Here is a 6,227-nt window from a genome sequence, read left to right as displayed (position 1 = left end):
CTATGCCATCCTTTTATATTCCTAATTAAATCTTTATTTTATCTAGGTGTCATTTGCTCCCACTTATAGCCCATATACCTCAGGGGAAGTTGGTTGACCCCTAATCCTTTGGGTTCTGATTAGTCTAATCTAGTCATTTCTGTCTGAATTTATAGATAGTCTGGCCCAAATCAATTTGATCCAATTAGAAACAAAAAGAACTTTTCTGAGAGTTTTTGGAAATGCAACTTTCTTGTTATGATGCGAAGCTATTTGAAGTCAGTCTCTCAATGGATATAAATGAGTAGCTATTTAACTCTAGTTGCTGTAGGTAGCATTCTATAGCCATGAGTGAAATCAGCCTTAGGAGAAAGCTGACAGTGTTTGTCAGAATGAAAGATGGAAGTATTCTGTGTCCTTGATGATATCCTTGATCAATTAACCCTAAAGACTCTTTTGCAGCTGAGATTTAGTTTTGGTACCAATATGCTTTATTATTGAGAAAGATGGTTTGAGTTGAGTTTTCAATGTTATGCAGTTCAAAGAATCCTAAATGTTACAGAGTTTGCTACCAGGAGAGGGGTTCACCAGGTAACAAATCTTAAGATATGGGATTGGCTGGTAGAGAAGGTGAATCAGAGGAAAGCTTAGGTTTTCTATCATTATCATGCCAGAGTGGAACATTTGTCATTCTTCAATTAAACAATGTACCTTCTGTCTACGACCATTCCATCCTGAACACGCTCGATCTCATCTGATCTCGGAAGCTAAGTAGGGTCGGGCCTTGTTAGTACTTCGATGGGAGACCATCTGGGAATACCATGTGCTGCAGACTTAAAAAAAAAAGTTATAAAAAAAACAATGTACCTTCTAAAGCTGTAGCATGAAAGCATTTGGTAGAAAAATTCAGGCTACTGACTAGTAAGATCTTTCAAGAACAAGATAAGATTCAATGCTACTTTGGATATTGCATTGGAAGAAAATGGGGCTTCTTACAAAGAGAAGAACCGTGAGATGCCAGATCGATCAACTGGAATGTCCTTCACTGCCATAATTGGAATTCTTGCTATCCCTTTCCAGAAATATTTTATATATCCGTAGACTGATGATCATTGGTGGCATTGTCAATTCTTCTCATTTTTTGAAAGGAAGCTTTTACTAGAGCTTCTATGCTTTATCAGTCATTGGACATTGTATGTGCTCAAGATAGAGTATTCAACTTTTAGCCATATATTGCTGGATCACCAGGAACTACTTCCTGACCTGATGGAGAAGACTCAATGTTAACCAGAGATCTTGTACTTGGAGCTAGGTGTGGCAACTGCGAAGACTCTGGGGTTGCTTCATTTTAAAAGTGGTTAAATGGAAATAATTAGGCATTCAATGTTTTATGTTTCTTATTTCCAATCTGAAGATAGCCATTACCATTGAAGAGTACTGCCTTGCTGAACATTTTGTCCCCTGCTCAATGATGAGCAATGCTGAAGTATAAATTTCTGGCCCTTCACCTCACCTTGGGACAACTCTGAAAGGCTATCCCAGCTCCATAACTGCCTATGGTTTTAACTGAGGACTTCATTAGGACTGGGTTGCCATAAAAAAAATACCACAGGCTGGGTGGCTTAGACAACATAAATATTTTCTCACAGTCTGAAGGCTCAAAGTCCAAGATCATGATGCTAGCAAATTCACACTCTGGTAAAGGTTCTCTTCATGGCTTGTAGACAACCACCTTCTTGCTGTATCCTCATATGACTTTTCCTCTGTGTGTGCACATGGTTTGGTGATGGAGAGAGAGAGAGAGAGAGAGAGAGAGAGAGAGAGAGAGAGAGATCTGGTGTCTCTTTCTGTTCTTAAATATATCAGCCTTATCTAATGAAGGTCACACCCTCATGACATCACTGAACCTTTATTATCTCCATATAGGCCTTATCTTCAAATACAGTCAATTGGAGATTAGGGCTTAAACATATAAATTTGGGGGAGAGGGTTACAGAATCCTGTTCATGACATATTGCATGGCACTCCTGCTTTCTTGGCAGGTTTTCACAGGTGTGGATCCCAAAAGCACTCCTTAATAAACTTCCCACTTGCTAATCTCTGTCTCAAAGTTTGAGTCCCAGAAAATCCAACCTGTGATGGGATTGTTCAAATTGAGGCACAAATTAAGGCCTGGCCGTGAAAATTACAAGATTTTCTAAGAAGAGTTCTCTCTGTCTCTGTCTCTGTCTCTTTCTCTCCTTTCTTTCCTCATGTGTGTTTTCATTCTCTGTACCTCACTTGGGGGTTGGTAAATGGGAGGAATTCAATAAATGTTACTTGAAAGAAAGAATTAATAGATGAATGAATAAACAAGGACAATACCTGTTTCCTACACTTGGGATTCAGAGCTATCCTGATTCATCAGTTCAAGCCAAATTATTTTCCTTGTTGAATCAGGATTCCTTAAATATTCTGTGAAATTATAAGATCAGACCCAGAGGTTGGGATGAGGCTGTGTCTGCAGATGGAAGTCACCTAAATCCAGTTTTGAAGATAATAGCTCTGTGAAGACTCAAAGTCCAGTAGCTCATAGAGAGTGTTTTGCGAAGTTAATTTTCAAGACATTAACATTTTAATATGTCAATGATTTAATTTAATGTGTTGCAAATATCTGTACTTGACATTATGCCCCTTACACCAACACCCTAGAGTTCAGGGAGAAAGTTAGGCCCTAGCATATTGTCAAATATTTATTTATTTTATTGATCATTTAAAACAAATATTTATTGAGCATCTATAATACCTTGGCACTGCTCCAGGCATTGGAGATTCAGAATCGGTGGTCAATAAATTGCAGAAGTTTTTCATCATGTTTTCCATCTTACTAAGAGTATACATGGAAGGAAAGATCAAGGTTAGAGCAGCATGGTTAATATACAAAATTTGACTGAGTTTGAACCTTGGCTCAGTAATTAAATAAACCTGGGTAATTTATCTAACTATTCTGAGACTTAATTTTTTTCATTTGTAAAATGGAAATAGCAATACTAACATATACCTTGTAGGGTTCTTGTGATAATTATTTGAGAAAGTCTTTGTAGAATGCTTAATGGAGCGTGTGATCGATCATTTGTGTACCACTGTAAATTGATAAAATAATGTTAATTTCTCTCCCAATAGATTACTACCCTCTTCAACACACACAAATAATTCAGATGTGAACTGTAAAAGACATGGTTGAGTAAAATATTTGAAGAAACAACATGTATTGATGACTCTGATAGGTTGGATTATTGTTTCCAACTTTGTTCTCACCCTGTAATAGAATAATACATTCATTCATTTTACCATATGACTTGTAGTACTCCACATTTGAATATGCAGAGTGTATTTCTCTACCTCATTGCTTTTTGGACTTGGCCATGTGATTTTCTTTGACCAATGGAATGTAATTTCTTGTGATCATTATAGTGATTTGAACTGTGTCTCCCCCAAATTCATCTTCCCCTGGAAGCTGTGAAAGTGATCTTATTGGAAATAGGGTCTGTGCAGATGTAGTCAAGTTAAGATGATGTCATATTTTATTAAGGTAGGCCCTAAATTCAATGACTGATGTCTTTATAAGAGAAAGGAGGGAGAGATTTGTTTACACAAACACACACAAGTAAGAAGGCCATGTAATAATAGAGGCAGAGATTGGAGTTAAGCAGCTACAAGCCAAGGAACACCAAGGATTACTGAGAGCCACCAGAAGCCAGGAAGAGGGAAGGAAAGATTCTTTCCTTGAGCCTTCAGAGAAAGCATAGCCTTGCCAACACTTTGATTTTGGACTTCTTAATCTCCAGAACTGTGAGAGAATACATTTTGTTGTTTAAAATCACCTAGTTTGTGGAATTTTGTTATGGTAGCCCTGGAAAACATATATAGATATGTACAGAAACTTTAAATGAGTTTGTGTGTTTGGCTTGGTTTCTTTTATTTCTGCCACCTGCCATGAGAAGAACATGCTTGGTGTAGCTTCTGGTACTAGAATGAGGAGACTTGTAGACTATACCTAAACCCAACCCACAGTTTGGAGCAAAGCCCAGCCTATTCCAGCTTATCCCAGCAGATCCACAGCCAACTCACAGACTGTGAGCAAGAAATAAGTACATGTGGTTTCATTGCATTTAGGGATTGTTTGTTACACAGAATTATTGTAGCAAAAGCTGGCTAATACAGTGATAGATTAGGAAAAAGAGATGGAGAGAAGTTTCTTAGAACCTTAAAAATTTCTAGATTAAGTCTTAATGGAGAAGGCAAACGCTGTGCTTGCCTCCTCTCACAACCACAACAAAATTACAACTACAGAATAGCCATCATTGAGAGTCACCTGGAGTCTACCTGAACAGAAGTCCTACAACTGGGACATGCACAAGAGGCCATCTCAAGAATGGTAGGAGGGACAGAGATGCAAAACAGGCTGGTCTCACTCATGCCTGTGGCAGTTAAGAATAGGGAGAAATATCTCAGCTGTGGAGTTCCCTTGGAGGATCAAGGGGTCCCAGCCCCATACCAGGCTCCCCAGCCCAGGGGTTCAGTGCTAAGAAGAGAAGTCCCAACAATTTCTGGCTGTGTAAACCAGCAGAGATTGTGGCTGAGTGAGACAGAAGGCAGAGGAAGTCACAGACTTTTCTTTTAAGTGGACCACGCATGGGGTTACTCAGTGACATACTCATGCACCCTGAGCTCCAGCTTTGAGGCAGCTCAAAAGGCACTGGGAACATACAGGGAAGAACTGAGTTGTCTGGCTTCAGGGCAAGGGCTGGAAGGGCAGCTTTCTATCAGACAGAAGGGCCATCAGAGGCCATGGTTTATTGCGCTCTCCCTGCTTGCAGACCCAGACGGGTGCCATATCTGAGTCTCCATCAACATAACTAACACTGATATCCCTGGAGGTTCCCTAAAACCCCACCCCTCTCAGCTTGGGAGCCCACCTAAGCTGCCTCCAGTGGCTTTTCCATACAAATGATTTGTAATGGCTTATGCCGTGGATGTTCCTAAAATCTTTCAAAGATTCACAAAACCTAAACAAGAAACATCCGGCCTCGGCATGTCCCATACCTCTTGCTGAGCAGCCCCAAGACCAGTACTAGCAGTAGCCAGGCTCAGTATGTGGCTTGGACACTCAAGGCACATCTAAGCCCAGCATCGGTGACAGCCATCTGTGGATTGCCTGAAGGCTCATGCCAGGTGGGCCTGGGAAAGTTTTAGGCTGCAGCTAAACTTGGCCTGTAGTAGAGTCCATTCCAAGAGGGACTGGCCTCCATGCCTGGTGGCTGGTTTCCACCTGAACCAGAGTACCACCCAGGGCCACATCCAAGGATGATGCACAAAAAGGACTGACAGGGCCAGTACCAGAGCCCTGCTAAGGCAATTCCTCCTCCATAGGGTCAGCCCCTGCACAAGAGCTCCTTCACCGTAGTCACTGCCAGTCCTTAAAACCAATCAGCCTGAGGGTCAATCCCTCCCATGGACAAGAAAACAGAAACAAGGCTCAACTATAACAGGAGGACACACACAACCCATACAAGGGACAAACTTGGAGCACCCGGTTCAGGTGACCAGTGAGACTGTACCACTGGGCCCTACAGGACACCTACTACATAAGGCCACTCTACTAGGATTGGGAGACCTAGCAGCCATACCTAATACATAGAAACAGAGACAAGGAGGTAGCCAAAATAGGGAGACAAAAAAGCATGTTCCAAATGAAAGAACAGAACAAAGTTTCATAAAAAGAACTAAACAAAATGGAGACAAGCAATCTACCAGATGTACAGTTCAAGACACTCCTTATAAAGATGCTTAATTGACTTAAAGGAAAGGTGGATGAACTCAGTGAGAACTTTTTAAAAAGGGAGATAAAACATAAAAATTGAAATAGAAAACATTAAAAAACAGTCAGAAATGAAGAATACAATAACTGAAATAAAGAATACCTTAGGAAGAATCAACAGTATATTAGATAAAGTGGAGGATTAAATCAGCGATTAAAAAGATAAGGCATCAAAAAACACACAATCAGAATAGCAACAAGAAAAAAAAGAATCAAAAAAAAATGACGATAGTTTAAGGGACAACATCAAGTGTACAACATTCACATCGAAGTAATACCAGAAAGAGAAGAGAGATAACAAGAAATTGAAAGCCTTTTTCAAGAAATAACGGCAGCTAAAATGAAAAGACAAAGAAGCAGAAACCCTATGAGAGAACAGAACAGAGAT

General features: G+C 40.1%; 1 pseudogene; it reads left to right on the top strand.

Moving 5' to 3' along the window:
* Positions 1-695: 695 nt before the first annotated feature.
* LOC120593692 (uncharacterized) lies at positions 696-814 on the top strand (annotated as a pseudogene).
* The last annotated feature ends 5,413 nt before the right edge of the window (positions 815-6,227 follow it).

Source organism: Pteropus medius, unplaced genomic scaffold (assembly GCF_902729225.1).
Source record: "Pteropus medius unplaced genomic scaffold, Ma_sr-lr_union100, whole genome shotgun sequence".
Classification (NCBI taxonomy): domain Eukaryota; kingdom Metazoa; phylum Chordata; class Mammalia; order Chiroptera; family Pteropodidae; genus Pteropus; species Pteropus medius.
Note: the sequence above shows the minus strand (reverse complement) of the source record. Positions and strands in the feature narration are given on the sequence as shown.